The sequence below is a fragment of the Balaenoptera physalus genome (genome assembly GCF_965194825.1).
Source record: "Balaenoptera physalus genome assembly, chromosome: 13".
In the NCBI taxonomy this organism is placed as follows: Eukaryota; Metazoa; Chordata; class Mammalia; order Artiodactyla; family Balaenopteridae; genus Balaenoptera; species Balaenoptera physalus.
Window position 1 is genome coordinate 36,745,326 of NC_138892.1, and position 27,284 is coordinate 36,772,609.

Here is a 27,284-nt window from a genome sequence, read left to right on the forward strand (position 1 = left end):
AAATAATTCACAATTATTTTTACGGTTTAGTGTTTTCACAATGCAAGCATTTTTTTCAGCTGAATTCATATGACTCCACTCTTTACTGTAAATACAATTATTTCTGAATCAAAAACAATGTTGGGGGGAGGGTTGAATAGCTCAGAGTAAATCAGCTGGGAAAAGATGATCAGATTTGGATTTGAAGAGATCTGGATTTGAGTTCTTGCTCAACCACCGGCTGTGACCTTGGTGAGGTCCCCTAACATATCTGTGTCCCAATTCTTTCATTTATGAAATACTGAATAAACATCAACTTTTTTGCATGTTGTTAGAAAGATAAAATGAGAAAATAAATGTAGCATAGTATTGATACATGCACATAATAAACACTCTACAAATGTCAAGTTCACTTTTTCTTGTCTCATTTTGCTTGAGGTCTAGCACATGCATGTTTATGATTTTTATGTTGTTATACGTACTTTATAATTTTTATTTCAATGGCTGCATAACATGTCTCTTTGGATGTCTACCAAAGTTGTCTTAAGTCTTCAACTGCTGGGTATTATTTTCCGACTCTTCTGTATCCTTTTTTCTTTTCCAAAAATAATGTTGCAAATATAAGCTATTCCTGACCTTCGAAAACCTTTTGGTCAGGATGACTCCATACTTATCAAGAAAAATACAGATGGTCAACTTCTAATTTTAAACACCAATCCAAATAAACATAGCTCTAAATTACATGAGCAGTGACTAGCTCCACATTGGAAACCTAAAATAACACCACTTACTCTGTCTTCCTAAAAGAACTTTGTTATCATACCACCCATTGTTAATACTGAGTTTCTTGATGCTGGGACACATTTCTGAATTATGTCCACTCCCAGAGCTTAGCATGACTGTCAATAAACAGCTACTAAATTGAAGGCGAAGTGTGTTCACAGCCTGACTTACTGGAGATGCTAAGTAGATAAAATGTTCAGACTTCCTGCTATCCTGAGTGGGAAGAGAGGAAATGGGGAGGGAGAACCACGGCTGGAGACCATTCCCTACTAACCAGAAATAGAAAAGGCCCAGTGATGGGGCTGAGAGAAACCAGATGGCTCTGTGGGGTAGTGGTTATTTCTTGAACCACTTTATTATCAGAGTCTGTACCTAACTATAATTGCAACTCAAGGGGATTATTAAAAACACTCAGAGGTTACAGAATCACACTGCCTAGGTTCCAATGCCATTTCTGCTCCAGTGGCATGTGCACTTAGGAAGCACTGAGACCACAGCTTCTTCTGGAAACGGGATGAGAACAGTACTTGCTTCACAGGATTGTTGATGAGATTACATGAGGATACAAAGTTACTGTCTTTTCCCTCTTCTTTTCTGTCTCCTCATCATCTCACACACACAAAGTAGGATCTTCTTGTCAATATGCCTGAATGACCACTGAGTCCAGATGCTGAGGATTTGTGAACTGGCTCTGCCTCTACTAGGTTTGTAGCCTTTCTTAGGTTAAACCTGGAAAAGACAGCTGTGAAACCAGGTGGTGAAGTACATACCAAGCCACATAAATAGGCTTTACTACTGTTACTAAATTGCAGCCTGGGGTCCATCTGTCCTTAGATTACTTTGAAGTCACCTTTCTGCTATCAAGTGATGAAAAAAAGTTAATATTATTCAAAGAAAACACAATTAGGAAGTTATATCTTTATCAAAATGAGTTCGGAATGCTAATTATAATGGTGTTCGGAATGATTCTAGTTTTGCATTATCCATGTTAGTGTTACTCATTAAACAAAAATAATCAAAAACTGACATTATGAAGTTAATGTGGGATAACCGATCTCCTGAAAGCTCACATATACTCATTAACTGTGTCTCCTAAAGAGTCAAAATCCAAATAAACTAAAAATGTGCATATTTAAGAACATCATTCAATATTTTTAAGCAGCTATAGATTTCTACATTCAGATGAAACATTTTGGTTTAGATATGTCTATTTTAATAGAGTAAAAAAAAGTTTTAAAAAAAAATTTTAAAAGCCTATGGACATACATTATGTAATGCTTAAAGCATCACTATAGCTTCTTATTTGAATAAATAGAAACTGATGAAATTTACATACTGGTATGCTCAAATGTGACATAAGAGTATCACTGCCTTAGGTAACTGCTTTGATAGTATCAACCATTATTTTGATAAAAAATTTCATGTGTTTGTTAAACATTTATGAATAAAACTAGATATAGAAGACTTTCTTCTTACATGGTTATTTTCTCTCTTCAAAGACAAGGGCTTCTTTATCTTTTAAGCCTGTCATGTCTCCCCTCCACAGCAATGACTAGGGTAGCTTAGTGGATGCCCACTGGACTGAATGCCTTCAGGTCTTCTAGCCTTGCTACAAAAATTGCAAGGAGTAGCATTGGCATCACCTGGGAGCTTGACAGAAATGCAGAATTTCAGTTGCCACCTACTGACCCAGAATCTGAATTTCAACAAGATCTCTCAATGCTTTGTATGCTTATTAAAATTGGAGAAGCATGGTTCTAGCGGTTATTTCCAGATTCTAGATTACGTCCTTTTAGGGTTTTTGAGATGAAGTTTCCTATAAGAAGATGAAGTTCCTACAGAACAAAAGTGTATCAGATCACACGTCTATCCTTCCATAAAGTAGAATTCTTCTCTTGGCCATGTAATTATTTAAGGTAATAAATGTTCAAATGAAACTTTATTAACAGAAGCCATAAATGACTAAATATTGTTAGACAGGAGGAGAGGGAATGAAAAGTCTTCTCATAACCAAAGAGGAGCATGTAAAGGTTTCTAAACAGATTTAAAGACTACCTCACTATATAACTGAAATGCAAGAAGTCCAGGTGACTGACTGGCTGTCTGTCTGATTACATAGTAGTGTCATTGCTCTCTGCCAGCTATGACTCATGGACTGGGGAGCAGAAACCCGACCACATCTGCTGATGTCTTCCCTCACACACATCCTCTTTTATTAAAGACAGCCGATGAAATTTTCAGCATGTTAACAAAGGCAGTCAAGCAGCTTGCAACCCAGTAACATGGGGCTTGTGGCTCCTCACAGCAAATGACACCGCCTCCTACTTCACAGACTAGAAAGGAAAACCAGACCTTTCTCGTTTCCTTGAAGAGGACAGATGCTTTACATCAAAGGGTCTGACTAGCAGCCATAATGAGGCTATGAGTGATGTCTTTTCCAAGTCTCTAGGGAATTATGCCTTTATTGTTACTTTACTGTGGTCTTCGGCTTACTTCTCTAACATTGGAGGAAATAAGCGAAATTAAAATTAATATATATGTAGATGTATGTTGGGGCGGGGTACAGCAAAGGTAAGATTATGAAGGTCTTATTCTAATCTAATGCCCTTGAGGCTCCCAAGGAACCCAGCTGATCATACAGCATTGGAACACAGAATCATCTTCCTAGCCTTTGCCTATTACATAGTCTTGGAAAGATATCTATGGAGGAGGAATAGTGAGACCATAAGGGGATTTAAGATTGGGAATCCATGTTTCTACTGGGAACAGGACTAAAATATAGAACTTTGAACAGAGGACATGGGTGAGGCCTAGGAAAAGGAAAAGAAGGACTTGGTTGAAATGTTCTGGAGTTGTAAACCCACACAGTAACTGGCCTCTTCTGTATCCCATTAGTCCCTGAGACCACTTCCCTTTTCTGAAAATAAATCAACAGGCAAGAGAAGCTATGAAAAAGATGAAGACAGAGATAACAGACCAATAGTTCTAGTTTTATAAATATATCAATTTTCACTCAAAGTGTTGCTGAAATTATCCATATAGTTGAACATTTACTGTTGTAAGAACTAAATAACTTTTAAGAAAGAATGTCTAAAGTTAGCCTTACCCAGCTGTTATTCAGTTAATACACTACACATTTGGGGGATGTTTTCAAGATAACCACCTTTAAGTTCCCTTCTGAATTTGCAAACTTAAATGAGTTTGCACAGTCTGAAGTTTTTAATGGATTCTCACTCTTTTTCAAATAGTTACCCAATAACTTAATGAAGGCTGCCTACTGCCATTCAACTGGATTCAGTTGAAATTGCTTACCCAATTTAATTTACTGGAGCAGTAACTGTACCATGATGCTTAAAAATGAACGGTATAAACTTTAAAGAAACATATTCATGAAAAAGAGTATTTATGCATACATTTAAGGGATCTCTTTATATTTACTGTGCCTTGTACATGGCAAATATTTAATAAATAATTACCGAATTAAAGTTTTTAAGATTATCAGGTTTATGGAAAAAAAGTGTGACATGGACTGAGACAAAATTTGATACCCTATTCCCCTCGGTTCCAATATCACTCCTTCTCCTTGGTCCCACTGGCATGCACAGTGGGCCGATACCAAGCTAGAAACCTCAATACGTTACCCTTGATTCCTGGGGAATGAATACATTCCCCCACGTGCACACATATACATTCATCCAATTGTTTAGTCTTGGCAACTTCACCCTCAAATCTCCCTTAAATCTGTCTTTCAATTATAATTATGCTCCTTTCTCCCAACTTGGTTTAAGCCGTGATCAACTTCTGAGATTGTTTAAATAAAATTATTTTGACAGAAAAGAATAATAAATGAACGGGTACCTGAAAAGACTGATGGGTGACAGGTTAAATGAATGAACACACAAGTAAAGCCATATGCAGGGTTTTTCTTTATTGTAAATACTTCAGTCATACAAGAATTTCAGAGAATACAATAAAAACTGTGTACCTGCCTAACAAATAAAACTTTATAAAGACAATTGAAGCCCCCAAATATCTTTCAGTGAAACAACCCCCCTTCTTTCCAAGAAAGCCACTATCCTGAAGTTGGTATTTATCATTCCCATGTATGTTTCACACTTTTATTTTTTGTGTACCCATAGCAAATGTATGATCTTATACATTTATAAGTTTTAATTTTATACATATGTCATTATCCATCATGGGATGCCATCCTGACAAGCACTCACTTGGAACTTGAAATTTCTGCTCATCTTTTTGTTTTTCAGATTTATCCTTGTTGATATATGTAAGGTTTTGTTGTTTCACATAAATTCTGTTGAATGACTACCCATTTTCTGAAGGATGGGCTTACAGACTATTTATAAGAGGCTGCCACTATAATTCAAAAAGCTACACGCCCTCCTATGTTCATAACAGCACTATTCATAATAGCCAAGACATGGAAACAACCTAAATGTCCATTGACAGATGAATGGATAAAAAAGATGTGGAACATATAAACAATGGAATGCTACTCAGCCATAAAAAAGAATGAGATAATGCCATTTGCAGCAACACGGATGCAACTAGAGATTATTATACTAGGTGAAGTAAGCCAGAAAGAGAAAGACAAATACCATATGATATCACTTATATGTGGAGTCTAAAATATGACACAGATGAACCTACCTATGAAACAGAAACAGACTCACAGACATAAAGAACAGACTTGTGGTTGCTAAGGGGAAGGAGGATGGGGGAGGAATGAATTGGGAGGTTGGGGTTAGCAGATGCAAACTATTAGATATAGAATGGATAAGCAACAAGGTCCTACCGTCTAGCACAGGGAACTATATTCAATATCCTGTGATAAACCATAAAGGAAGAAGAATATAAAAAAGAATGTGTGTGTGTGTATATATATATATATGTATAACTGAATCACTTTGCTGTACAGCAGAAATTAACACAACATTGTAAATCAACTACACTTCAATTAAAAAAAAAAACTCTCATCTTAAAAAAAAGGAGGTTGCCGTCAATATTCTTTTTTTTTTTTTAATTTATTTATTTTTGGCTGTGTTGGGTCTTCGTTTCTGTACGAGGGCTTTCTCTAGTTGCGGCAAGCGGGGGCCACTCCTCATCGCGGTGCGCGGGCCTCTCACTATCACGGCCTCTCTTGTTGTGGAGCACAGGCTCCAGACGTGCAGGCTCAGTAGCTGTGGTTCACGGGCCCAGTTGCTCTGCGGCATGTGGGATCTTCCCAGACCAGGGCTCGAACCCGTGTCCCCTGCATTAGCAGGCAGATTCTCAACCACTGTGCCACCAGGGAAGCCCTGCCATCAATATTCTTGTGAATATCTCCACATGTACTTATGGGAGAGTTTCTAAGAGTGGAGTTGCTAGACATGCAGGATCTTCAACTTTGCCAGACATCACCAAATTGCTCTTCTGTGTGGTTGTAGCAAAATGCATTAGCATCAACATGTAACAGGGGTCTCTCTGTCTCCTATCCTTAATACCACTTAGTGTTGTCTGGCTTTTTAAGTTTTGCAAATTGACAGTTGGAAAACAGTATCTTATTCTGTGCTTAGTTTTTTTTCCTGATTACTAGAGAGGTTAATAATATTTTCAGAAGCTTACTAGCTTTTTACATTTCCTCTTCAGTGATCCACCTGTTGTATTTTTTTTTTAATTTATTTATTTTTGGCTGTGTTGGGTCTTTGTTGCTGCACGCGGGCTTTCTCTGGTTGCAATGAGCGGGGGCTACTCTTTGTTGCGGGGCGCTGGTTTCTCACTGCGGTGGCTTCTGTTGTTGTGGAGCACAGGCTCTAGACATGCGGGCTTCAGTAGTTGTGGCTCGCGGGCTCAGCAGTTGTGGGTCGCGGGCTCTAGAGCGCAGGCTCAGTAGTTTTGGCGCACAGTCTTAGGTGCTCCGCGGCATGTGGGATCTTCCCAGACCAGGGCTCGAACCCGTGTCCCCTGCATTGGCAGGCGGATTTTTAACCACTGCGCCACCAGGGAAGCCCGATCCACCTGTTCTTTAACATTTGGACAGAATACATTCTGTAGGGATTGTCAACTACATGGTGATATTTGAAAGGTAATTGCTCAGGGCTCCCATCACCTCAGAACCGCTGGTAAATAAGACTGTCTGGCCTGGTGTTTTCTTGGTCAGAGTCACTTTCTCAAGACTAACAACTAGATAACCACTGTTTCTAAGGTGAAAAATCTGTTATACACAAAATGGAGAATCCTTGATATAGGTGCACTTTCCATGCGGTGAGAGGAGGATAACAGAAGTCTGGGCAGCGAGAGGGACAGCAGGAGCCACCAAAATGTGTCCCAGTGACTACGGGGAGCCTGGACCACTGTATGTGGGAGAAGGATGGCTTTCTGCTGGTGCTCCTCGCATGCAGGACAGACTTTTCTTTATGGCCTGCTTCTCTGTCTCTATTCAGATTCCTTGCTTTCTGGCTTCTCAGTTCCTTTTCCCAGGGGCAACAAGCAAATTTAAGATGAACAGTATGTTTCATATTCTTCCTCTCTTTACTACTCTCCATTTCTACTGGCACTGCCTGGGATAGCATTTAGGAATGGGATGAGATGCTATCAGCCTCCTATTCTCCCCACTTTCAATTTCTTCCTTACTCCAATACCTTCCACCTGACCATCTGTCTTTCTTAAGCACAATGGGGTTTTAGAGGGTCAACCTGTGCCGACAGAAAAGAATCCACTCTTCATCCCAGTACTAAGAAACCCTTTACAACTTGGCACCCCAAATAAGCCCTCCATATACATTCTTCATGAGCCATGTGAAACTTCTCTTTCTGCCATGTGCTATTTTGAGCATCCATTTCTTATCAAACTACTATTCTGACAAAGCTCTTCTTCCACTCTCTTTTTTACAAACTTCTGTTCATTTCAAAAACGAACTGAACAATCTCTTATTCATAGCTTACTTTCTATGTTGCCATAGTACTGTCTATGTACATTAATTGCAACACTTACCACAGTGAATTATATCTACTTGTTGTGTCTGCCTTCTATGCTGGAAGGTAAGATAGTGAATTTACTTTGTTTTTATAGTGCTAGTGCCAGGCTCTGGCATGTGAAAGAAACTCTCAGTGAATGCTTTCTGAAAGAAGGAAAATTTGTATGGTTTAGCAAAAAGAGGTGACCTAGGAGAGGTAAATTCTAGTCCAATCTTAGCGTAATTTAACAAACATTTATTAAGCACTTACTATATGTCAAGGTTGCTGCCAGATATGCTATATAAGTGGTGAAAAAGAACAATATATTATTTTGGTCTGTATGTGTCTTGAGCTAACTTTAATTGCACACTTGGCATTTATCACAAACTATCAGGAGGTGTACATTCTATTATATATATATATATATATATATATATATATATATATATATATTATATATATATCATTTATGCCCCTGAAATTTGTGAGGTAGGCAAAACTGATATCCATGCCCTGTTTTAAGAACTATAGGGGATTGTACAGAAGGCTTCACCGCCCTCAAGGAGTTTATAGTCCAGGGCATGAATACAAATTCTTCTACACCAAAGAAGAATCAGACGTGTCTACAAAGGACATACGAAGACTGAGCTAAGGGGTAAAGGGAGATTCCTTCCTTATGGGTGTGAAGCTTTTAGACAAGATAAATGATCAGTTTGCTTCAAATCTTTTATTATTCCGAAATAAGAATGATACAGAAACTTTTGAAATGAATGGGTCATATCAAAATCAGTTTGTTACTTTTTAAAGCAAACTGCGGAGAGCAGAGCCAGCAGTGGAGAGAAGCCCTCATAGAGCAGGGTCTGCATTTCAATTAGTCTGGAGATTCAGATGTTAGTAGTGACAGCCATGATGTTAACCCTTCTGAGACCAAACCAAAATGGAAAAAAATTTATTAAAAAATGAAATATTAATACAGCAAATGAAAGGTCTTTCACAAAATTTTATGACAAAAAAACCCCACAACCAGTGCAATGTTCCCAATTCAGAAATGATAGTTCTTTGTAGTCATATTCTGACTACAGTCATATTTTGAATAAAGCATCTCTGCAAAAAGATTTATCAAACTGTACATCCAGCAAGGGAAAGCAACACAGGAAGTCTAGCAATGGCAAGGCAAATTCTGACAGATAACAGAAATGATTCATTCTGATTCTCAGTTTCAACACAGTATTTGTGTTTTTGAAATAGCTTTGAATAAAACAAAACGATATAGGTGACAAGCAAGACACGACGCAGTAGTTTCAATTTGTCAGTGACAAATTTTATCCTGTGTGCTCAATCCTTATCTCCTACCTCTGTCCCATCCCAGCGGGTATTACAAGAATGTTCATTTAACTTTTATGATGGGTGTGATTGCCACAATGTGGAGTGCTATTCATTTCTATAGCAATCAAAATGCCAACAGCTGTGGTTTGGGGGATAGCAAACAGTGACTGTAACAAAGTCATTTCAAAGGTGGTGGCAATTTCTAACAGATTTTAAAGTACATCTACTAAATTAAGGATATGACCGCAGAAATTATTCTTCACTGAGGATGATCCTATTTCAAAGATAGGTTTTCCTTATGTCCTTAATTTCACAGGAAGTCTCTCACATGATCCAAATGGAAAACCTTGATCCCAGGCCACCTAAGTTTCACTCACAGCTTTTTTTTTTTTTAACCTTTTTTAATTGAATGAAAAATTCTTTAAATTCTATAGTGCTTTACAGTTTTCAAAAGTTTCACACACACATGATTTCATACAGTCCCATAATAACCCTCTTCTCCCCCTATCCCTCACTCACAGCTTTTATAAAATGCAACTGGGGGGCTTCCCTGGTGGCTCAGTGGTTAAGAATCTGCCTGCCAATGCAGGGGACACGGGTTCGAGCCCTGGTCTGGGAAGATCCCACATGCCGCGGAGCAACTAAGCCCGTGCGCCACAACTACTGAGCCTGCGCTCTAGAGCCCGCGAGCCACAACTACTGAAGCCCGTGTGCCACAACTACTGAAGCCCGCGCGCCTAAAGCCTGTGCTCTGCAACAAGAGAAGCCACCACAATGAGAAGCCTGCGCCCCGCAACAAAGAGTAGCCCCTGCCCACTGCAACTAGAGAAAGCCCGCGTGCAGCAGCGAAGACCCAATGCAGCCAAAAATTAAATAAATGAATAAATAAATTTTAAAAAATGCAATTGGCACACTTTATCTTGATTTGCAACAAGCACGTAGTTCATCATTTGAAGGAAAATGACTAAATAAATTTCTACCTATGTGAGAAAATATACTATGACTTAAAGTGCATGAAGATTAGAAAGATGAACGTAAGAAGAATTTATTGAAGGTTAAAAACAATGAAGGAAAGAAGTTTAGAAAAAGATCTGCACGGTAGGCAAACATTATTTCTCTCAAACACCAAGAGCTGTCTTCTCTTACTAATCTAGAGAGCTGCTACAAAACCCCATAGCATCTTCTTCTCCTTTTCTTTGAACCAAAGTCCTTGCCTGTTTCTAGCCCAAATATGATTTAAGCGACATAATTCACTTTATACTTTGTTTCTTTTTAGCATGAAGGGGAGGGAGGAACACGTGCATGCTTCCTCAATCATAGTCATATTACACAGAAGGATTTCCAGCTGTACAGGCCATCCTAGTGTGTATGTGTGAAGCATGAGTTTGAATATATCTAATACAATGACTGCTCCCAAGGAGTTGAAACATGTCACTGGAATAATCACGTTGTTATTAAAATGTATTTTCAGAGACATGTTGGATGTTGAGATTTAGACTTATAATATTTAAGAACTCAACTGCCATGGAAGATGGAAGCAGAGAGCTAATTCTTTTTTTTTGCCGGGCGGGGGGGCCGGTGGCTGGCTTTTTTTTTTTTTTTTTTGCTGTGTAAATTGATCTGATCAAAAAAATACAATATAGCAAGAGGTATGGACATACCACATTGACAGAATCAAAGTTATACTGGAGTAAAGACTTGACAGATGCCACAACAATCAGATCCAGGAGATTATTTTTAACCTATGTACATCACTTCTCATAATTAACTTCTATGTTTGCAATAAATAGCTTTGATCTGATGGAGGTCAACTGAGAGACAGTAGTTTGCATGTTGTGGAAATGACAGATTTGTTTCTGAGTGGGACTAATTGAAAATATTAATTTTTTTATTATGGAAATAAGCATGTCAGAGACCTTAAAACAGTGGATTAAGATGAAATTTAGGTTAGGCATACACTCTCTAAAGATGGATAACACATTTTTTTTTCCCTTTCACAAAGCAGATGGGGACCCTGGTGTGAACAAGCAGGATTAATGCAAGGTCGACAGTGTCATTCACAGCAATCACATTTCAACATGACATTAGAAGGCAGCAACTGTACATCCGCCGAATGAATAGGAAGAAATACATTTTCCTGGGAGAATTCCGGCACACAGCAAGTGGAAAGTTTTGTGAATGCTCTAAGTTAGGATGACCAGATCAAATGTAACAAGCAGAAGCAAAGCAATTCCTCCCGAAACTATAAATCTTTCCAGGGACTAAAAATAAAATGTAAACACACTGTCTGCTGCATGGCATTCTATTTGCACTTTCCTAGGGCCTAGACTTTGTTGATACATGCTTGTAAAAATAATGATGCAAGCTCTTCACACATCATTTCAGAAAATATTCCATCAGGACACACCAATCAAGGTGAAGCCATGCTGTACTCCAAGCCATTATACTGGCCAAAGTGTCACACCTGCTGAAAATGTAAAAATAAACATGGCTTGTGTGTATCTACACTCATGGCAAATCAAGGGAGGCTAAATGGCAGAACTTCTGCCGCTCACGTAGTCTAAGCTCACATCTCCCCCTCAAGATCTCTGCATTCAATTGCACACTTGGCCTTTGTTTCTGAAACGTTCGTTACCTGAAATTGTCACATTCAGACTGAACCTCCTAACTTAAAGCCTGTATAGTCAGCACATTATAGGAAGGCATTAAACACTGGCTTGATGACACTTTTCTGCATAATAGCTTCCAAAATTGTAAATAAAACAGATTTTGTATCACCTTGACCTAATCTTATCTCTTCTCTGAGCAACTCTATTTTCGAAAATGCTACACCACTTATTTTCTTGACTCCCTTCCTTGGTCTAAACTATTAATATAAAACAAGTGAGCAAGCAAGCAAATAATAAGCAATCAATAAAGCAACCACATAGACCAAGAGTCCAAGCAACTGAGAATCTCAAATATATTTATTGAATACTTATTCACCCATACTCACAAATAACAACCAAAATACTTGAAAAGGAAGGTAGAACAAAATAAATTATTCCAATGATTAATTCTCATATGCCAACTTTGATTTCTTTTAGACTCATCTTCAATACTGAGTTAGGGAACTGTAATGAATATGTGATACATGTCAAATATGTCTACAAAATCACAAAGTAATACATTTTTACTTACTCAAAAAACATAATTTTGTATTGATAATGCAACAACCTTGAATAGTGATTTGATATTTGACTACAGAAAAAACTTGGCTACATTTCATCTCTACCTATGATTTGTATCTGAACAAGAAAACAAAAAGAACTTCTCTAGAAGTATAAGAGAGGCACATATCAATTATTTCATGTAAGAAATTAGAGGCAAGATCCTTTTCTGCTATTACATATTAGCTAGTCTTAAAGTATCTTATGAATACTTCACTAAGTATCTAATTAAATTATAGGCCATTTGTCTCATAAATGCTTAATGTCCATTACTTATAATAACTAAGTCCAATTTCAGTATCTTGAAATGGCTCATAGAAATTAAGCTATGCTCTAATGCCTATAATTTAACACTTTTATTTACTTTAGTCAAAGACAGAAGTTTTAGAACTTTGTGACCTTCTTTGGTTCATCCAAGAGAAGAAGAAATTAAGTGGTAATTATGAAGGCAATATTCTTAGAAAATTAAGTCCTGGATGCTAAGCGAACATGACGGCCACGTGAAAGGGCAGCCTCCAGCAGAGAAGCAGGAGGGCATGTGGTGAATCTACAGGTCTTTTTAATGCCAGAACTTGAAGAACCTGTGAACTAAAGTATTGCCTGCCATATCAGTAAATAAAGAATGTTGCAGCCATCAAACCATCACATTACAGCTGCCCGGGAGAGTGAGCCCTGAGGGAACTCAGGATGGAGACAAATGGGCTGCCCACTGCCAAGCCCATCTAGAAATCAGCTGCTGCAACCACCTCTGACGATGCACCCCGAGGCAACTCAGGATGAGAAAACACAGGATACTGGCCCCAGAGAGCTGAAGTGCATATCAAAGGAATGATTTCAGTCAGCCCTGACTCTTGCATCTTCCTATACATAGAAAAGTGCTGAATTTTTAACTTGAGATATCTGGTTTTCTTTTATTAACACTAATGTTAATAAAAGAAATGTTTAGACTACCTGGTCTTTTGTTGCAAAATCTCATATATTGATATATCCTGGATCCCCCCTTGCCTCTTTGGGAACGGTTTTTCAGCGTTATCTGAGATGCTGTGTCCCAGGCTTGAAGTCCTCAGAGCGTCCATTGAATAAAACATAACTCTCTACTTTCAGGTTGTGTAATTTTTTTCAGTCGACAAACCATAGCAGGACAGGAAGCATGGCCATCCCAAGTGTAAGTAGATCGTTACATTAAGTATCTCTTACTAAATAAATGGGGGTTTAGGGAGGTTGAAAAAAAAAATCTATCACAATGAAATAATTAAAATTTCAAGAAGAAAGTCACTGAAGGAGACTTGTAAGCTGCAAATGGTTAAAATATCTCTCCTGTAGTTCTATGACTATCATTTCTAAAATACGTTTGAGTTCTTCATTGATCTCATCCATTATAGCCAAATTTCTTTACTTTCTTTTTTAATGAAATTTGTTCATTCACTAATTCATTCATCTAATTATTGAGCACCTATGTTGGGGAGTCAGCAGTTCACAAAACAGTTCAAAAATCTCAGGCCTCATGGAGCTTAAATGCTACTTCTAAGACATACACAAAAAAATAAGTAAAATATATAGCATGTTATATTGCGATACAATAGGGTAAAAAAAATATAACAAAGAAAGGGTTTAAGGAATGTATGTAAGGAGAGAGGTCAACAAACTACAGTCTGTGGGTCACCTCCAGCCCACTGCTGGCCCATTTAAAAACTTATATGTTTTAAATGGCTGAAAACACTCAAAAGAAAGAATAATATATTATGATACATGAAAATTACATAAAATTCAAATTTCAATGCCCATAAATAAAATGTTTCTGGAACATAGCCACGTTCAATCATCTATGCATTGTCTATGGTTGCTTCCATGCTGCAAAGGCATGCAAAGAGCTGAATAGTTGAAACAGAGACATTATGACTGCAAAGCCTAAAATATTTACCATCTGGTCTGCTACAACCAAAGTTTGCCAATATTAAATAGGGAGATCAGGAAACGTCTTAAGAGAAGATGGCACTTGACTGAAGAATTGAAGGAGGTGAAGGTGTAAACTTCTCAAGGAGTGACATGATCTGACTTATGCTTTGAATGTTGTGCTGAAAGTAGACTAATGAAGGACTCAAGTTTAGTATTATAGGTCAGTAGTGACGTTGTTGCCTTTGACAAGGGTAGTTGCAGTGGAAGTTGGCTTATGCGACTAGAAGAATGAGATGATTTACTGCAGTGGGAAAGACCATGTGAGAAGAAGGTGTGGGAAGAAGATCAGGAGCTCAGTTTCGGACTAGTTGCTTGAGGGGGGTCCCTGCAAGTGGAGATACTAAGTACACATTGAATAGATTAGTCTGGAGTCCAAAGAAGTGATCTCAGCCTGAGATATAAATTTGGGAGTTGTCACTGTATTTAAAGCTACGAGAGAGGTTGGGATCTCTGACAGAATGAGTATACAGAGAAGAGTGAAGCTGTTCAACAAGAGAGAAGAACTTCAAGGTTAAGAGACTGGAAGGTTGGGAAGGAATCAGCCAAGGGAATGAGTGATAAGACGGACCAGATTTAGGAGGTAGCAGAGAGAGGGTGTGCTGGTAACCAAGTGAAGAAAGTGCTTCCAGGAGGAACGAGTAATTATCTGTGTCAAACGCGATTAATACGACAAATAACGTTAAACTGAGAACAAACAGATTTAATGATGTTCTGTGCTGTTCTAGTAACTTTGACAGGAGCGGTTTTGGTGACATCATTGGGGAAAAAGCCTGTATGGAGTAGGTCCAAATGAAAATAGAAAGTTTTGCTATAAACAGAAGGAGGGACATTGAGCGGTAGTTAGAGGCAGAAATGGGCTTGACAGGCTTTTTGTTTTTCAATTTGGGAGACATAATATCATGTTTAAATGCTGATGGAGAAAACCTGGTAGAGAGAAAAAAATTTGTTAATATAAGAGAGAGTCAGAGATACAGAAACAGAAAAACGGAGAGAGGGAGGAGAGACAGAGGAAGAGGGATGGGGCACATCCTTCAGTCAAGAACAGAGGCATTCAGTGAAGAAAAGCAGAGGTTGGTTTGAGCTACACGTATGGACAGTTTATCCATAATAACGGGAGGACAGGTAGCATTTAAAGGCACAGATGCAAATAGATGGTTAGATTTTGTGATGGGATTCTGTGGAAGTTCTCTCTGATTACTTCTATATTCTCAGTGAAAGAGGAAGCAAGGCCATCAGTTGAGTGTGATGATGCAAGAAGAGCTGTTGGAAATTTCAGGTGAGACAGTAAAGTGTGAAGAGTAATCTAGAAAAATGTCAGACAGAACAGACTAGAAAATTATAGTAGGTTTGCCACCCAGCACTGTGGTCTCACTTGAAGTAGTGATATTGAGCTTAAAGTGTGTTGTCTTCTTCTCGAGCTACGTTTAGCTTCAAGATGCAGATATGGAACAGGCAGAGATGGACTTAACCAGGTGTTGATTGCGCCCGAAAAGTATGATGGGCAAAAAGAAGCAAAGGAGCTGAGGTTGCATGCAAGGTAGTGATAATGATTGACGTTGAAATGTAATCTCAATAAAGAGGAATGTGAGGTATAATGGTCAAGAACATTGAAACACTTGTGATTTCAATGGACTGTAGGTCCTGGGTGTGGCCGAAGCATTTGGGAAATTGATGCCAGAGTTAGAGATGGTAGGCAGGTACTAGGCTGTGTGAAATGAGATTGTGGAGGTAGAGAAAAGAGCAACTAGTTAAGAGGGCTCTCTTGACAGACCAAAGTTAATACAGTATTTTAAGAGTTGGGGAGTGATTGATGGGTGATGCAGGCAAACGAGGGAAATAGAATCTTATGGGAATTAGATTCTGGGGAAGAGGGATGACTTGTGAGGACGGGGCCTTTTGGGGTGACTTCTGTGAACAGGGATAGAAAACATGACTGAGATTAGTCCTCATGGTACCAAGGAAAAAAAATGACACAACAATTTTGTTAACAAATAACTAGCAAGGAGGGGCATTAATTAGTTAGGATAACTTTTTTTTTTCCTTTTTAAAATTTTATTTTATTTCATTTAAACTTTTTATTTTATACTGGAGTATAGTTGATTAGCAATATTGTGTTAGTTTCAGGTGTACAGCTAAAGTGATTCAGTCATACATATGCATGTATCCATTCTTTTTCGAATTCTCTTCCCATTTAGGTTGTTACATAATATTGAGCAAGAGTTCCCTGTGCTATGCAGTAGGTCCTTGTTGGTTATCCATTTTAAATATAGCAGTGTGGGGCTTCCCTGTTGGCGCAGTGGTTGAGAATCTGCCCGCCAATGCAGGGGACACGGGTTCGAGCCCTGGTCTGGGAAGATCCCACATGCCACGGAGCAACTAGGCCCGTGAGCCACAGCTACTGAGCCTGCGCGTCTGGAGCCTGTGCTCCGCAACAAGAGAGGCCGCGATAGTGAGAGGCCCGCGCACCGCGATGAAGAGTGGCCCCCATTTGCCACAACTAGAGAAAGCCCTTGCACAGAAACGAAGATCCAACACAGCCATAAATATAAATAAATAAATAAATAAAAAACAGCAAACTTAAAAAAAAAAAAAGAATAACTTTCTAAAAAAAAATATATATATATATAGCAGTGTGTTCATGTCAATCCCAAACTCCCTAACTATCCCTCCCCCCAACCCTTCCCTCCTGGTAACCACAGTTCTCTAATCTCCAAGTCCAGTTTACAGTTATTTCCTTTACCCCTCCCCACTTCGGAAGAGTGGTTCTCATCTCCCTCTTAAAAGCCCAACAGCATTTCAGAAGGAGAACATTATTCTATCCTCTACCAGCAGAGAGAATCTCTATGCTCTGCTACACTGACTGAAGTAGAAGTCTTTGTGATTATAAAAGTCATTGAAATTTTAAGAGTTGGCTTCAAAATTCAAAGGTGTCATATTAATGAAGTTAGTTAACAACAACTACGGAGTCTGCATCTTGTGAAGACCACTCAAAGTAACGGGGAGTAAAAAGGAAAGTGGATCTTGCTCTCAAAATGTTTTCAAACTCAAGGGAAGGGAGGAAGTGGCAAATACAGATAAGCAACATAAACAAATAAAAGCACACAGACATCTAATTAAACACTTTGACATCCTCCTGGAATGTTATCCACTTTTGGCAGTACTTCACTTTGTTCAGCTTACTACTGAGAACCACTACACAACCCACAGTTTATCAGAAGTATGTAATGCTTTTCCTATAAAGAACACTGACTGATCTGCACTTTGACACAACCCTTTTCTTATATTTCAGTTTGATATCGTGTTGTCAGCAGAGCAATTCGACTTCTTGCCAAGATAAAGTCTAATTTCATCCCCACAAAATGAGAAGAAATTTGCTTTCCTTCCTCTATTCTCTCCTTTCATCATTAAGTAGCAAATTAGACTAGTGACCAAATATATTTTGTTCCTTTCTTCACTTATAGAAAAAGTAAGACGTGGCATACTTTCCATGCTGCTAGGATTGATGTTCACGGGATGGATGAAGGACTCATGTATCTACTCTTCTTGCTGTCTATCCAAAATCAAGCTTTTTCTCATGTGGGTACAAACTCACTTACAGGAATATCTGCACCCTAACGGCCTGAAAGTCGCAAAGGTCTACCCAGTTGCAAGGAGCTAATGTCAATATGTAAGCTAGTCACATACGCTTTGCTGTCAACTGCAAGTTTTTGAATTACCTTTGTAATATGAATTTGTTACCTGCTTTCTAGTACAATTTCCCTAGTGAAAACAGCATTAGCCCACTGTTCACCTTAAGCATGACAAATCATCTTCATCCTCAGTGCAATTTTTTGTTCAAAGGTATTGTATATATAAAGCTCCCAGATCTTTTTTTTAGTCTTAGTGTCTTAATGGGTCTGAAAGTCTGTCTTCCATTATTTATACTACAGGTACTTTACTTTTTTTTTTTTTTGCTATTTTTAAATTTTTCAAAGCACATATACTTACATGGTTTCATCCTGAAGGATTCAGTTGTTCAAAGTAACACAGCCAGTGATCAGTACTACTGGGTCCAAAACCCAATTCTCTCCACTCTATTTCCACTCTACTATTCCAACTTATTGTGATGGTGATATGGGGATTGTTTTCATTTTGGTAAACACTGGCAGTGATTCACAATGTCTGTCACAAACATTCGGATAGACTGCACGGACAATATCCTGTAACTATAATTTAAGGGCATAAGGCTAACTGGAAGATGGAGAGAATGAGACAGAGGTATTGACAGAGACAGCGAATCTATCTGCACCAGCACAAATTTTCTATGATTTTTCTGAAACACACTAAACAGTATTTGGGGTCAATGAAATTATTCTTAATTTAGCCTTTACTTCTTGCTTCATGTACTCTAAGAGTGAAAATAAATCACTATCTACTTGAAGAAAAACAAATTTATATCTTTATAATTGGCCCACTGCTCACAAACAGTAGGGTTAAAATTATAATGCTTTGATATTTAAAAACAAAACACTGCTGTCCAAGATTATTTAATCACACCAAATATGCTATTGAAGTTTTATCTTTGAATGCAAAATCGTGTCACGAGCAATCATGCTAAATGCCTGTTTTAATTTACTTGATTTATAAGTTTAACTTTCATTTATCAAGTTCTATTCAATGAAGACTGATTAAAAATATGATCAATATTGTTTTTAGCTAGCCACCAAAGTACAGGGAAAACTAGTTATAAAACACAAACTGCAAAGCAATTCAATAATAAAATAACTATTAATCAATTAGAAGCATCTAGGATGTGCTGGTAGTGCCATACTTACTTTCTGGAAGAAAGTTCCAGAGATTCTGTAATACTTACTTCAGTGTTTATTAGGTATTAGAAGTAGAAAGATCATCTTAACTGCAGCCATTCTTGCTAGTATTTGTTAGTGGAAAAAAAAATAGTGTTCTAGATAGGTAAAATATAGAATTAGCTCCATGTATATATCTAGGTTAAGATGCATTACAATGGGGTTTTTTCCCAAGCTGCCTGATCTACATAATTATATTTTGTTCAGACAGATCATTCTTGCTGAAAATAACAAACAGACCTCAGATTATAAAGGTGCTGATAAATTTATTCCCCAATGAGAAGGAAATGTTTTAAGACAAATATACCAAAACAATATATATGTATGTATGTCTCCAAAATGGCAAGTAGGAACAGTTCTGGATTAATAGTAGGAAAATCCAAATTTTAATTTGTACTTTAGCATTTTCTACCTATATGACTTTGGAAAAATTACCCAACATTGCTAAGTCAGTTTCCTAAATGAAAAACAAACAAAAAAACCCCTGCAAAAATAGCTGTTGTTTTTCTCATTAGATATTATGAGGAATAATAAAGTAGGTACAAATAATAAAGTAGGTACAAATAATAAAGTAAGTACACAAACAATTTATAAAACCCTACAGAAATGTTAGATATTATTTTACAGCATGTTACCAAAAGAAAAGCTGTAATATTTCAGTGGTAATGCGCAAACTTCCAGATGGTACTGTCTCAGTAGGAAAAAAAAACCAGATCAAGGGTGAAAATACATTAGTTATAAGGGTAAGGTAACCAACCCCAAACTGAAAGAAAGTCAACATTTTTCTTCTTTTAATTTGTGGAGGAAAATTCTGTTTTGTAAATTCTTTGGTTGAAGAAGAACAATAATAAGCCTCGGAGAATCTCTTAATCTCGCTTATTCCCAAGAGGCGTCTGAGGAGATGTAAATGTATGTGCATAGAGCATATATACAAGTATATTTCATTTCCTTCCTAATGCTGGAGGAATTTGGACTCTGGGAAAAAAGCAAACTATACTAATGGTAGCACAAGGAAATTCAAAGCAGCATATGGTTAAACTTCGGCTCTAAATCACAAGTGTACATTTAAAATCCAGTGTGAGGGGACTGTGGATGTTGTGCACAGTAAGAATCTTATTAGAGAAAAAAAATTAAATTGAACTCATCTGGTTGCCTATGGGGTTGTTTTTATTTAGTTTGGAAAATTTCATTCCTGCTATAAATCTTTACCATAAATGCTAAAGAATAACACCTATGGTGTAAGAAAAAAGAACGAAATTAAGCTTTTAATCAAGAAATTAGGAGCTCCCTGGGAAACAGCTGGGGAAGGAGGAGGCATCATATTTCATTCTTTTGCAAAGTAGGAAAGCCTGAAAAAAATATTGGATCTTTATAGGAGGATACTGGCATTAAGAGAATCTGATGATTATGGAGAAAAATCACTCTCTTCCAGCAACAGAGATAGATTTCTTAGTATAGCATATTCATTAAAAGAATTCCTTAAAAAGATATGACATACTCTAATTTACTCTAAATTCCTTAAAAGGTTATAACATACCCTAATCTATCTAACAAGTCTTCTCAGTGGGTATTTAGGTTGTTTCTACTTTCTTTGCTGTTTAGAAACAATGCTGCAGTACCCAAGGATGGCATTTGATACAGATTTTCAAGGATGAATTCCTGGGGCCAGGGAGAAGAACAGGGCAGGAGAAGAACTTCAGGGGAATGAAAGGGTAAAGTGCATGGAATTTCACAGCATGTTGCGTTCTTGGATGGTGGTGGTACTGGGAGATTGGGAGGTAGTAAAATGAAGTGCCTTGTAGTACCGGGGTTGCCGGCATTGGGTAGGGGCACACTTGCTAAGGTGAGCTCATCTTTTACATCTTTGGTTTCTGATAAAACTTTTGTTAGAAAAAGGATTTTGTTTCTGCCCAAAAAGTGTGGGAAAAGATTATTATCAGCAATGAGAAGTCAAAGAGTATTTATATTTGTAATTGGAAAGAAATGTGTTTTAGATGCAGTTCTCATGGCTAAATTAGAGGATCAGTTTGAGGAACCTGAGATTTGAGACAGAGAGAGAGAGCAGTTAGAGACCTCTTGAAAATGTCATGCCAGGAATTGTGGAACCCTAAGCTAAGGCAGTGAAAAGAGAGATGAAGAAGAGATATTACAGCGAGCCATTTTGGTTGTTATCTGATAGAATTTGGTGGTCTCCTGGGGGAAGGGGGCGGAAAAAGAAAAGAAAGGTGAAGCTAACTTGGAAATTATTAGCTTGGCCACTTGAGTGAGGGTAAATGTAATAACTGATGTGAAGAATCCATGAGGAAGAGATGTGCTGGGATGGAAGGATGGAATCAGTTGTTCTCAATATGTCCATTTTTCCCATCTCTTCCTAGGACTAAGCCATCACCGTCTACAGTGTAGACTCTTCCAAGGGCTGATTAACTGTCTCTCTGCTTCCAGCTGGTCTCTATAATTCATTCTCCATGCAGTAACGCCAGACATCTTTGTAACATATAAATAAAATTATTTTCCTCACGCTTAAATTACCCAAGAGATTTCCCTCTGTACTTAAAACCAAAGTCATTCCTGCCTACCCCTACTTATCTCTCCAACCTCGGCTCCTGCCCCTCCCTCCCTCCCTCTCTCTCTCTCTCTCTCTCTCTCTCTCTCTCATATGCTTCTTGCCCACACGGATTTTCCTTCTGCTCCAAACTTCCTCCCATCTTGTCTTCAGGCCTTTACACAAGCTGTTCGTCTCCACTTTTTTGCATGACTAGCTCCTTGGTATTTCAGTCCCAGATTATATCTCACTTTTTAGATATGCTAAACAGTGATTATCCAAACTACAGTATGTGGCCCGCCAATTACTCTTATTTTTTTTATGGCTTATGCTTTTTTTTTTTTCATAACATGCATCATTCAATAATATTTTATGTTTTTATGGCCTTTCCACGACCAGAATAAAAATCCTTTTTTGTAAATAAAAGGGACTGTATTTCCCTTGTTACTGTTCATTCTTAAGGCCTAGGGCAGTGCTGATTGTGAATAGATATTCAATACATATTTGGTAAATGAAAGAATAAGTGGTGTGCTTGAAGTGCCCCGTGGCACAGCTATGTGCATATAGCTCGGAAGTAGTTTTGAGCCCAGAGGAAAGAGAAAGCCTGGAGAAACAGTTAGAGGGATTAGGAACAGTTGTACAATGATTGATGTATATCTTGTAGGCTAAGCTACTACTTGTGTTTGCATGTATGAGAGAGAGAGAGATTGAGAGAGAGAGAGAGAGAGTGTGTGTGTGCATGTTTGAAAAGAATGACATCCCCATAATAATTACTTTTAAGTAACTTCATTATATCCTTTCCAGGACACAGAAACAAGCTAAAACTCACCTCTCCTTGATTTCTCTTTCAATGACTAGTAGCTTGAATTGGAACCTTGGCTCCACCACTAGTTAGGTGTATGACTTCAGGCAGATCACCCATCTTCATCTATTTATTTGATAGCTATTTACTAAGCGTTCGCCGTGGAAAGATACTGTGGGACTCTGCCCTCATGGAGCCTATACTCTTGTGAGGCGAATGACCAATCAAATCGTCACACAACTAAATGAAGATCAACTATGATACAAACTATAAATATGAAGCAAATTGTAGGGAGCAAATGCAGTTCAGAGGAGGTTTCCCTAGATGATGATTGCCAAGTTGAGATCAGATGAATGAGTAGAAATTCACAGATGAAGGAGGCACGGGTAGAAGTTCAAATTCCTGAGTTGGGATGAAGCACGGCATGTGTAAGAACCTGATAGAAAACCAGGCTGATGAGTGCTCAGAGAGCAAAGGAGAGAGAAATGTGAGATGTGACTAAAAAGATCACTCAAGACCGTATCATGAGGGGCTAAAGGCCACCTTAAGGGCTTAGTGAATGAAGGGCTCCCACATGCTGCCTTTCCGTGGTAGCTTCTCCCACTGATAACAACGTGCATACTTTGGTGTAGGTGTAGCAAACTTCCTGAATGCGGCAGAAAACTTACTATTCCAAACAGTGTCTCTAAAAACCATAAACTCTTCCACATATACAGAAGGCATACTTGAAAAATGTGTAAAGTATCTGTAAAGTGAATTGAATAAAAGCAACTTGGTTTGTGTTGGTTAAAAGGGATGCATCTGTGATATTTGTAAGATTTTTCTCTCAATCACATACATGCTCATGATGTCAAATTTTTATAATAGTAAGAAATCATCAGTCATGACTTCAGATCTAGAGCAGTCTTCCTCATCTGAGTGTAAATTTCCATTTCTAATATTTAAGAAGAAAGAGCTTGTTAAGCAAATTAATATTGTGGAGAGGGTTTCCTGGAGGCATATTTAACCTACCTGCAAGGCCAACTACTTTATAATACATGGCTTACCTGCAAATGAGAAGCTACAAAATGTAAATTAGTTTGTTCGTTACAATGGTCTAGTAAGGCTTAGAAATGCACTATCATTAGTTAAGTCACTGTGATAAAGTTATAAAGCTGCATTTTCTATTAAAATTCAATCATTCTCTATTTCTTTCACTCACTCACTCACTCACTCAACCTGCTCCTTGGGGAGTCTTCCCCATCTCAGGATATGGCAACTCCATCCTCATGAAAGTTGCTCAAGCCAAAAACCATGGAATCTTCTCGACTTTTCTCTCTCACACCGTACATCAAATCCATCAGCCAATACTGTAGGTTCTGCTTAAACATATGTACACGCAGACACAGACACTCATACACACACCCACAATCATCCCACCTCTTCAAGAATTTGTTCTTAGTCACCTCTGTAAACTTCACTTTTAATTGGCACTAATATGTCAAGTTTGGGAATCACAAAACCTCCTGATATCTTTCCACGGACTCTAGGTTTAAAACACTTATTCTACTTGTTCTCTCTGGGTTTTTAAAATAACTTCAACACCTGTATCTCTAGCCCGGATCTCTCCCCTAATTTTCAGGCTTGCATTCAGTTGCCTGATAGGCATCAAGGACATCCAGCAGTCAACGTCAATGCATTGTCTTGCCTATCAGAATGCTCATCTTTCAGGATCCCCTATTTAAATAACAAGTGGCAGAATCCACGTGATCACCCAAGCTACAGCCTCCTCCCTCCTCCTTACTTCCTTGTCCCTATTAAGGAATCATCAAATGTTGCCCATTTGATCGCCTAAATATTTCTCAAATATGCCTCTTCTCCCTCTCCTACTTACCACTGCCCTAGTTTAAGGGAGCTTATTAGTGTTCTCTTCGCTTCCTAGACCTCAATTTACCTCCTTTGTTCAGGCAAGAAGGGCAGGAGAGGCGGTTCCTCTGTAGAGATGGAGCAGGTACAACCTTAGTATAAACTCACCTACTGCAATCCCTCGCTACCTTCTAGACTCTCACAAAAACAAACTCAACAAGCTGACAACTTATTTAATATACAGAAAAAAGTCTGAAGCAAGAGTTATAAAAAAATATTTTGGTGCCTCTTCTTCCCTGTTTTATATGATACCTTTGGGAATTCATTGGAGTTCCTGTCTCATTCACTGAACTTGGCAGTTGTAACTCGCAGACACAAAGAAAAAGGAAAAGTCTGCAGATGTCTGTCTTTTTCCTTTTCTTTCCTTCTTTTTTTGGTGAAGTTCAGCCAGGGCAGAAAATATAAAAATATGTAAAATATTACTAACAGACTTGATCACAAGAAATTTAGCTGTGTATCTTACCTTTGCAAGGATTTTCCTCTCTAACGTTGTTACTCATTATCTTGTTTAGCTATTCCATGTGCTAAAGTAATATAGACTCTGATAGAGGAATGTGTACACACACACACACACACACACACACACACACACACACATACACACACAGAGTGACATCCTGAATAGGCAACAGAGTTCCTTGCATGCCTCCCAAGAGATAGTATGGGGATCTCTGAAGCATAACAGTACTTCAATACTGAACACATCGTATCTTAAAAATGTTCCACATTCCCACCATTAAATTTCAAACCCATGTGCAAATAGCTGTTTGCATAACCGTAGGGGGAAGAACACAGTATGCTTTTATTTAACGTTGCCACTTGTCTATTTCTCAAGACAAGGGACATCCAAGCTTTGCTTGTCTCTTTATAGTTGTAGTAAATACAACTTGATACTGCTTGATAGCGGGATGCCTGATAGAGGACCTATGATAAAGGTTCACTTTTAATCATGGGGATAGCAAGAACATGGATGCTATTTTTATTTAACTGAACTATGCAAAACAACCTATTATAAATAGAGACGTGTATTTAGAAAGGTAAGAGTACACGATGAAAACAATATAAATAATATGATGAAGACTGCTGATTGCTCCCCCAGTACAATCTAGTTTTCTCTTCTTTCTGGGTACAGGGCTACCCGCTAGAAACAATATTCCCCACTTTGTCTTGTGGCCATGCTTGGTCATGCAATTAAATTCTCACCAATGAAATGCAAGCAGAATGGATGTGCGTAACTTGTGCAAAAGGAAATCCTTACCCTGAAGTTCCTTTCTTTTGTTCTCCAACACATGAGCACAGAGCCATGCCTATAATCAGTTGCGACCATGTAGAAGAGGCTAATGCCCTCTGGGATGGCAGAACAGAATGGAAGAAGGAGTCCCTTAGACTCTCTTGGAGGCTGGGAGGAGTTGGGCCTGGCTTCTGTCTAGGTGAGAATACTGCAAAAGTATACCCTTTGGGAGAAAGCAAGATCATCTCTAAAACACAGTGGCAACCATGAAGGCAGTAGGCCAGTTAGGGATGCCCCATGAGCAGAAGCATGGCTCTCAAAGGCACACAAATGTACTTTTCCAAAGGAGGTTCATAATGTCCATTTCTTCCTTTCCATCCAAACCAACATATACATGTTGGTACTTATTCTCTCACACATATTCTTTCATCCCCCTTCCCCTATGTGTGTGTAAACTCACATGCCATAGTGGAGAAGACAGACATCTTGGTAACAAGAAAACCTAGTAGAAAAGTGGGCAAAAGATATTATAGGCAAGTCTCACAGAAGATGCTTAACAAATAATTAATGTATAAAACATTTGAAAAGCTGTGTTACCACAAGAGTAGGCAGAAAGATACAACTTGAAACAAGAAAATAGCAATTTTTAGTCTTCAGGTTGTTAATAATTATAAAAGATGGCTATTACTCCAATCTGGCCGCTGGGCTGGTAGGAATGTGAATTGCTGTAACTTTTTTGGAAAATAATCTGGCAGTATAGCAACTATCAACATTTAAAATGTTCATCTTCTTTGACTCAGCAACCATACTCTTAGGAATTTATCTTAGAGGGGTAAAAACAAAATGTTTAAGGAGCTATGTAAAAGGAGCATTGCAGCACTGCTTATAAGAGCATTTAGAGAAAGGGAGAAAAAAGAAGCAAATGAAACGTTCATCAATAGGGTAAAATTTGACAAGCTGATGGTAATACCTTAGTGAAGTTTTACTCTTCTTTAAAATGACCTTCAGTTATACTCTAGCATCTTAAAATGTTTAAAGCCACATACTAGTGTCACCTGTGCAAAGGGTAGTTTTTTGTTAGTTTGTTTGTTTTTAAAATTTATTTTATTTATTTATTTTTGGCTGCATTGGGTCTTCATTGCTGCACGCCGGCTTTCTCTAGTTGCGGCGAGTGGGGGCTACTCTTCGTTGTGGTGCGCAGGCTTCTCATTGCAGTGGCTTCTCTTGTTGCAGAGCACGGGCTCTAGGCATGCGGGCTTCAGTAGTTGTAGCATGCGGGCTCTAGAGCGCAGGCTCAGTAGTTGCGGCACACGGGCTTAGCTGCTCCGCGGCATGTGGGATCTTCCCTGACCAGGGCTCGAACCCGTGTCCCCTGTATTAGCAGGCGGATTCTTAACCACTGTGCCACCAGGGAAGCCCCCAAAGGGTAGTTTAAAAAGGGAATTTGAGGCAAAGTATGCTGGGAGAAGAGCAGTGAAGGGAGGGCAAAGATGATGTGCTGAGCTTTAGAACAAAGTGGGTTTGGACAGAGAAAGGCTTACTGTGGTGACTAGGAAACCACCCAGACACTTCTATAGAACATGTAGCCATTCTTTGGGGAAAACCTGAAAATAATATGAATGGTTAAGTTCAGCATTGAAATCTGTATATTAAAGGAAATGCGACTTTATTTGGCAGTCACATTATGTTGAGGTTTGGGGGTATCTGGGTTATACTTGATATGACTGAATGTATTAGTTGATCTACCAATGTTT

At 38.4% G+C, this 27,284-nt stretch overlaps 1 protein-coding gene across 8 annotated transcripts in view; it reads right to left on the reverse strand.

The window, feature by feature from the left end:
• The window catches only part of TMTC2 (transmembrane O-mannosyltransferase targeting cadherins 2), an 874,097-nt gene that overhangs the window by 473,869 nt on the left and 372,944 nt on the right, over positions 1-27,284 (reverse strand). The gene's annotated exons all lie outside the window — the stretch shown is intronic.